This window comes from Scophthalmus maximus, chromosome 19, assembly GCF_022379125.1.
Source record: "Scophthalmus maximus strain ysfricsl-2021 chromosome 19, ASM2237912v1, whole genome shotgun sequence".
Lineage (NCBI taxonomy): Eukaryota > Metazoa > Chordata > Actinopteri > Pleuronectiformes > Scophthalmidae > Scophthalmus > Scophthalmus maximus.
In genome coordinates, this window is record NC_061533.1 from 10,264,206 (window position 1) to 10,273,372 (window position 9,167).

The following is a 9,167-nucleotide window of genomic DNA, read 5'->3' on the forward strand; positions in this document are numbered from 1 at the left end:
CAAAACGACAAAGCCACCTATATGGAAAACCAAAAGTAGTAATATTTGGACTTGGGTAAATGAGGGTTTGCTGCAGCCTAAAGAGTAGATAATCTATATAATCCTAAAGGAATGTTTTTGATGTGATTTGTTAGTGCAATAATTTGCTTTGTGTGACACTTGTTCTGTTTTATTCCTTTAACTGGAAATATTTCTCCTCTTTGTGCTTTCACAAAATTACCTGAATGCTGCAATATCCTTCCAGGAATACTTCTGCACACCTGCAGCTTACTTACAGGCGAGGGGGTTTTGTCTTGAAAAGGGAAGCAGACGTGCGTTTGGCTTCGTCCCATCATCCCTTGGGGTCATCTTCACATCTGAGCGGGGCATCCTCAACTCAGGCCGAGGGGAAGCATGAAGGAAGAGGATGTGTTTATTCTGTTTTCTCTCTCTCTGTGTGTGTGTGTGTGTGTGTGTGTGTGAGCGTGTGCAAAAGCTCTTTAGTTCACAGTGCTGGGAACAGCTGCAGGCAGGACTTCCTGTTCTGCACAGGAAACAAAATGGCGCAGAATGGGAGGCCTGGAACAATACTGTGAAAGTCAGCCACCACCCAGGTTAGGGAGCGAGGTGCTTGTGAATCAGAGGACAGAGAGAGCACGTCCCACCACTGCTGCAGGAACCACATGTAGGAATATTTTCCCCCCCAATGGCCTTTGTGTCGAATTTAAAGAAGTCTGTTTCCCCTGCAGGTTTTCATGAAAGTAAATATAACAAGACATACTCTTCTTCAAACCAGGTTTTAGATTGCTCTTCAATATGGGGAAAATATCTTGGAAAATAGTAAAAAAAAAACATCAAACTGTATGTTCACCAAATAACGTAAAAGAAATAAAAATAATGTAAAAGTAATGTTTTTTTATCCAGATATCATTTAGATCCTCATTTGCCAGTGCTTATGCAACAGTTGCTCTTATTGAGGTGCAATACACCAACATTGAAAACCATTGAAGTATAGTAGGAAATTACACATGTCCTGTTATTCTGTAAGTAAGATTGCAGCAAAGCCAAAAAATGCTTAAAAACAATAAAATTTGCCAGTTGGATGAGCAGATAGCTAGCCTAAAATACCTTTAAACCTACCTGCCAGAGTTTGAGCTACTTTAAACTCTTCTGTCACCCAAGTAAAGAGCAGATACTCTGCAGCTCGACTCAGCCTTATAACTTCAATATAAATCTGCGTCGGACAAGTTGCCAGTTGAATGAAACAGTCCAGCTGTTATCACCACTTAGTCTACGTTACCCATCAAAATAATGAAGTGAACAGAGAACAATCACACACATTTACTCACATTTTCCTTTCACCACCACTTTGTGTCACATGAGAATTCAGGCTCTCTGCCAAAATGTCTTTGGGCATGAGCATTCTCACGTTTTAAAACTGATGAGAATCGCAAGGAGGGTGGAAGTTTATAGCTACGTGTTTGTTTTCAGGATGTTACACAGGCACTATTTTTAGTCTGTTGGAGATATAATAATCTGCTTTGTGCCTGTTTTGTATCTTCTGTGGGAAAATGTCTTTCCATCTGCCACTCTTCTCTGGCTGGAGCCTTGTCTTGAAAAAAATTGACATTAATAGAACCTGAAAAAGTAGCATGACATTTGAGTGGCAAATTTCAAGCATAATCATTCCTCTGTATTTCCGGCGGTGCATTAGTGATGGAGTGGGGGAAGGGATGGAGGCAGTGAGGAATTTTAAACAATGGAAATATGTAGGCCGAGTTACTTCACAGCTTTGGAAACAGAGTTATATCATTATACTACTCCACCAGAGATTTCCATGCACTTTTTTCCTTTTCCAGTCTAACCACCTACAGTCTCCCGATAAGGCCTACAGAAATAGGTCTGAGGTGTGATAAAGGCATTATGAGAAAACTCTGGGGGGCCAATGCACATTTTGAACATAGTGTCTATCTTCAAAGATTCCCTTCTTCAAAGTTATCAATGAGTTGCCATAGTAATGCTGGATATGTTTTCTGTGAGGTTTTACGATAGTGTCTCTTGGCTCTTTAAGGTGCAAAGAGTTCCGAGACACTCACATTACACACATTTGCAGCCATTTTCCCAGGAGCCAAAAACATTTGCATGGCACCTCTTTACTCTGTCTTGCTTTTTGAGGTTTTATAATATATACAAAACCCCCCGGTGTGACATACTTCTTTGAAGGACTCAGATATATTGTGTTTTGCCATATAACAATCTGATATCTGCACTGTAGAATCTGCCCTCCCATCAGACCGCTGTACTGTCTCCCTTGACTGAAATGCCCAGGAAGTAAAATTGTTCAGGTGAAGAAGTAGTACTGCACTCACAGACACTTTTTGTGTCTCCTTATCGTGGTTCACAGATGGCTTTTACTTCCACACACACACACACACCTATGGCTACATCTAAGCTTCCGCTTAACATAAACGGCCTCCTATTCAGCCCACAAAAGAAAATGATGAAAGGCAGCTCCCTCAGTGGAGATAACTGGGATTTGAATTTGAAACGCATGGCTGAGAAGATATGAAAAATTACTTCTGGTTCATTTAAAGTCAAATTCATCAATTTTTCAAAATTCACCAAACAACCCAATTCATTCATGTCAGTTCAACTGCCAGCAAGATAAGACATTATTAGCTTATCTTGAACTATAAAGTTTACTTTTAAGGAAAGGTCATCGCTCACAGTCAACCAGTGCCAGATGAGCTGACATCAATTAAGTTACAGTCAGCCAGAACTAATTTTTGGGTGAAAAGGCCCTATTTTTTCTCTTACAGTATTCAAAATGGACAACTCCATCCTCCATCCTTTTGCTTCATTGTGTTTCAACCCAAATTACAGAGAACTTCTAAGTCATTTTATGTCATTATCATTTCTCAGTGTACAGATATTCTTACTTTGAAATGTTGCAAAACTAAAGAAGCTTCACTCCAATGCCAACAAAATTATCTTCATCATGAACATGAATTGTTGTAGCACATTTATTTATCTTACCTCTGCTTTTTCATTTTGTGGGCTATGCTGCTCATGAGCAACATGAAATAAATGACAGAATGTCCCACAGAGAGTTTGAAATTAGAGCAGTGTGTGCGTGAAACACACATTGACTGAATAGTAAAGCAAACTTTTCAAAATCCCCCTCTTTGGAAGTGCAATTATGTGTGCCTGCAGGTAAGAATAGTTTTCAGCCTCTCTGTCCTCAGTTCTCCTCACAAATTGTTCTTGTGGTAAAATCGTAGGTTACCATGGTGACAGAGTCACCCACATGTCTCGTCATTAGTAGCTTCTTATCCATGACAACACAGCTGTTTCCTCTCTCCTTCACATTTGCTGTGTTGCTCATCACTTTGCATATTCTGCACAATGCTTGTATCAAAGGAGCTTTAGAGCACAACATCCCATCTAAACTGCTGAAAGACCCTCACCCCTGCTTCTATGATAAGTGGTTCTGAGGACTGTGACTGGTGTTAAGTAATTTTTGAACAATACTACATGCTCATGGGTTTGTGATAGTAGCCTCTCATGTAGTTGAGCTTTGGGATAGATGTATCTGAAAGGATACTTTCCAAAAGAGCATTTAATATTAGATAAATATAGGTCTGTTTCTGTTGGAGCTTGAAAAACTTTGGATCTAATTTATTTCTTATACCTGATTGGAGATTAAATAGGTCCAACACAGGACAAAGTTAGCTTGTGGGGGACAGATTTGTAGTTTTTTTTTCTTCTTCAGTGAAACATTTACTCTGCGTCATATTCACCAGTATGGTCATTTCCACACCGGCTGTTTACAACGTGTGATTCCAACGCGCAACCTAATCGCCTATAAAACGTGAGCGCACAGCATGACGCAAGCTATGGATATATACAAACACCTACACAAGTGGATACTGCGTCTGACTACAGGAAGAGAGGAAATTGCAGTGCCCACTCACTGCTACTCCGCCTTGAAGTGAGCTCTCGCCTCTCACAGTTCCAAGTATTTAGAAGAAAAAAAATGAACAGAGCACAGGCTGAGCTGCCAAGTTTTTACTACAGGATTTGTACAGGATTTTTGCCCTCTTACACTGGGTGTGCATTGATAAAAATTTTAGTAGGAAGGATTATAACACACATTATACACATTACACATATAACACATATCTATCCATCTTTCTATCTTTCTATCTTTCTATCTATCTATCTATCTATCTATCTATCTATATATCTACCAATCTATCTATCTATCTATCTATCCATCCATCCATCCATCAATTTGGACTCTGCTGTGCTGTGCTGAGCTCAGTGTGGGGCCGGGGATAGACAGAGCACTGCTAATACTCAGGCCCTTGGTTATTGCATGCCCTCGAACTCACCAACCCGAGCATCACCTGAGGAGACATGGCAGACTGAATAAGGTTGTGCACCACCTCATAATGACTGCATTAAACTAATGGTGATAGGTGCTTTGTGGGCTAATATAATGGTTACCTCTAAGTTATGCTACACTCCTGGTTAGTGTGATATATTGAAAATTGAAAAAGTATCTTCAACAGGAATGTGGATTACACTATGCACACATTCAATTTAAAAGAAAATGCACAGGTACAAATTTAATAAAAGTTATTTTTCATTTCAAAACTGTAATGGTAGTCAGTGGAGCGGGTACCGCTGCCAAGGCCCAACAATTTTAGGCATGATTGTTTACTTCTTCGAGCAGAAATCTAAAAGAAAAATGGAAGCTGTCTGAAAACCACAGACCTGAACAGTGGAAAATCAAGATCTCCACATTATTTCCATAAATATTTTTAAATAATGTTGCAATGTCCTGATGTTGCAACATTTGAAAATCCATTATGGAGCCTGGGGGAGAATTAAATTCTTCTTTGGGTTCCATGCTTTTAAACTCACTGCTGCTGTCTATCTAAGCACTTAAACCAACCCTCAGGTCCAGACAAAAGTTACTGAAACAATCAGAGTTCTCACAAACATTAATTTGGTAAAATAGAACAGCATTGGGATGTAATTTGAGTAATGGTTTAAATGTTTAGCAAGGGCTAGGCATACTTCATAGCCAATTAGATTAGGGAGAACTCTTGATTACCAATCCAGCAGAAAGAGTACACTGTGGCTATTACAGTAATAGCCTCCACGTACTGCACCTACTGCTAATGTGTCCTTAATACATCAGAGAACCCCTTCAGAGACTGGCGGGCTGCATTTAAATTAAGACTTTTCAAACCTTTGGGGATTTCACTTAGCATTCTATTTTTTTTTACACAAAAACATATAACATTTAAGTTTATTTTGACAAATCTGAGATGGAGGTAAATGGCGAGCCAAACAGCACATCTGATGTATGTGCATTTTTTAACTTTGTTAGGTGTTGAGGTTGCAGTCTGAATTTGTTTGCGGCTCAAAGAGCTGTGACTCAAGGGCTGCTGTACATCATTCTGTAATAAACATCTTCAAATCCTGCAGAGACTGATGATGTGTGCTTTCAGAGAAACATTGACTCAGTTTTATGACTAAAAATAAATTTTCACTGCCTCCCTCTGAGCCGGGGTCGTAACATATCGGCCCAAACACTCAGCGACCCAAAAGAGGAGCAAGAGATGTTCATACCTGAGCCCATTTTCTGTTACGCACTTCCAGGAGTTTTGTGTGCTGCACAAATACATGGCTTTAAATGTCACTGCACACATGAAGAGTATCTCACAGTAAACACATTAATGTCAGAGTTGGATGTGATAAGTGGATGCAGCAAAAAGGTTACTTTAAACATGCTATGACCTTGATTTCTAACAGGCTGTTTTATGTGGTGTCTGCTGATGTATGTGCTGTATGTACTTGCATGATCAAAGATCAGCTAATGTTCTGATGATGTGATTTAATACCTTGCTGCAAAGACCTTTCTTGCAGAATCTCTATTCCTCCATTCTTCATGGTAAATGTTAGAAATTTGAAGATGCATTGCAATAGCTCTTAAAATTAGATGTATTCATACAGGAGAGGATTGTTGCTCATGTTGCATTTACTCCACAGTGTCAGGTTATTTACTTGTATCCACAGCCACCACATGTCATAGTGAAACATAAATGCATACGCAATCAGTTTTCTTGGATGTCATTGAAATTGCGCCAACTGCCTGTTTATATTACTCATCAGTAATATAAACTTCAAAATGGCTAAGTCCTACAGAAAGGTTTGTTTGACTTTGTGGGACTTGCTTTGCAGCTGCTTACTGTTAAGTGAACAACGTGTGGGGATAAATATTGTTGGCTACTTGTAAACACACACAAATCTGTGTGTGCAGAGGCACATGGTGGAGTTTTACATGATTCACCCAGATATATAAACACAACAGGCAGCTGGGTTACTCTCAGTCCTTGTTGCAGCCTGACTGGAGGGTAAGGCTGCTGAAATGATAAGGAAAATGCTAAAGCTGAGTCATGAAGAAGACCAAGCTGTCAAACATTGCCACCTAGTGGACTGTATAACTTACTTTATAAAGGACCAAACCAACTTTTTCATGTATATATACTTATAATAAGCCATCACTTTTTTGGCAATAAATCCTACTTTCTTGGTGGCGGGATAAATGTTCACTTTTGGTTGAATTTGTTTTAGCGAGGTGTTGATTCCACTGTATGATCGTTTTGCTGTATTTAGCCAGTGGTGCTGTTACATTGCAACATTACATTCATATACAAGATTTGATAAAAACCTATTCATGCTCTGACACCATTAACTACTAATATCAACATACTAAATAGTCTTGCAGTTTACAAAGTGTGATATCCTGCAGTGACGTGTTGTTCAAATTTTGATCATTGAATATGCAGCTGATGTGTTCATTTGGCCTCCAATATGATTGATAATTATGAAGAAATGACCATTATTACAATTCACTTTCTGCCTCTGACGCCACATCAGCTGAGTGGGCAGCTGCTGGACAATCGCTAAACCAGTGTAGGTGTGGGCCAGTGTTAATCAGCAGCATCCGTTTCACACTGGAACAATAGATTGTGACCCTTTGTCACCCGCCTCTCCATAACGTACGTCAGAGGATAACTTGTTGACCTGACAGATTCACTCATTAGGTGAGGTCCCACATCTTCCTGACTGCATTGTTCTGTAAAAGAGCGCTTTCAAATGGGCTTTCAAATGGTTTTGGTAATCATAAATTCGCCACAAAGGGAAAAGTGAGAGGAGAGACTGAGAAAGTAATGGATTATTTTCCACTAATAAGGCCACACAGCCACAGTGACCACAAACAGTGAAGAAGAAGAAGAAGAAAAAGAAGAAGAAGAGGAAAAGGAAAAAATACTTCCATCGAGGCAACAATTTGACTTGGTCGTTATCAGATTGATCTTTGCTGTGTTACAACCTGCTTAAAATGTATAACTTTTAAGCAGGTATGTTAAAAGGTTACACATGTAACTTAATCTGATCCATTTAAGGGTCCTTGTCATGGTCAAATGTAGCACAGGTAAGAAGTTAATACTGTAGATGTGGCCTCTAGAGGGATGTGCTTCTGAACAGTCGGACCAGCATGACTCATTTGTTTGAGTCCTCCAAAGGAAGCCCACGCTGCCCTTCTTACACCTTATAGGGAACTCTGCTTTCCAAACTCACAAGTGTTTAATTGCAGTGACAAATGTGTGTCCCAATGACACATTACATGCGACCAATAGGTAAACAACAACAGTAGCCTGTGACTCTTTGTTGAAGAGTTTGACACCCACCACTTGCAACCCGATAAACTGCGTTACTAATAGGTAAAACCACATCACAAGATAAAGATGTGTTTATGCAAGAAGCGCATAAAGATTCAACACTACCGATGCGATGTTTCTGCATGTGTAAATTAATGTGAACACGGGTGAGGCTGTTTTTGGATGCTAATTTACATGTGCTGAGTGTTATGTTATGTTATGAGGGGTTTTTTTTGCCAAATAAAACAAACTTCAACCACCATTACAACTCACTGAATGCAATAAAGTGCAAGCTGTCAGACCCCATCCAACATCTAATGATGAAAATGAATGTAATGTTATGTATATACTGCATTGTGAGGTCCCATAAATAAAAAATCGTTCTATAATGGCTTCAAGTCTCAATTTAGTTTCTGCATTCAACCGAAACGCTCAAATTGGACAAACCAGAATGATGCCACCGACACACAAACACCTCCAACTGCTTGTCAAACATGAGACTTAATTCTCAGTACAAGCTCAAAATAAATGTGACCTGTTGACACATTGCTACAGGAAGGACGCCCACCTCAAAGCATCAGAAAAAAAACCTCATCATCGGTACCTACCAATATCTGCAGAAAGTAAGGTCAGTTGAAAGTAGCAGCTGACCTGCCTTGAACTGGCGGTGACCCTAACCATCCAACTCTTCCGCCTCCGCTGCTCACAGTAAAACTTTGGGGGACAATTTCCACAGCATTTCATTCAACCAAACCATTAGTTACAGTAAGTTTTAATGTTGTTGTTTTGTTTCTTTACACTACCATTCACAGTAGTTGGGCCTCAATTTCACTTTAACTTCTACCTGCCCAAGCTGTCAACCTGTTTTCCCATGTCACTGTGTGATAAAATAACCAAATAAGTTACACAGTCATTGAAAACAGGAAGGGTGGGAGGAGGATGGATGGTGTGAGTAGACAGACCTACTTTTTAAGTGTACCTGTGCCCTCTGGTGGTCCTGTACACCAAACACACTATCCCCCAAAAGCTTTTCATTCATTTCTGAGAAGAAAAAAAAGAACATTTAAGGAGATTGCTTAGTAATTCAACCATTGCGTTAAAGATTTCCAGTCATAAAGCGTTATTGTATGAGTTACTCACTAGTGATATTAATGGGTGCAAATTAGCTTAGGCCGGTGATGAAGAAAAGCATCAAGCCAACAGCTTTTCGGGTATGTCTTTGCCCACAGCCAAATGCAATATATTTCCAACTGACTCAATTCAATAATTGAATACCTGGTGCTATTTTGCACTCTCCACCAATCAGTTTATAAATGTGTTGACGTTTGAATAAAACAGTTGAATCTGCTCTCACAACAATTTGAGAACAATCTGAGGTCATGATTTTCAAACAAGGGTATTAAATTGCAGTTTCGTTGGTGCATTAATCAAATACCTGATTTAAAAAAAAAT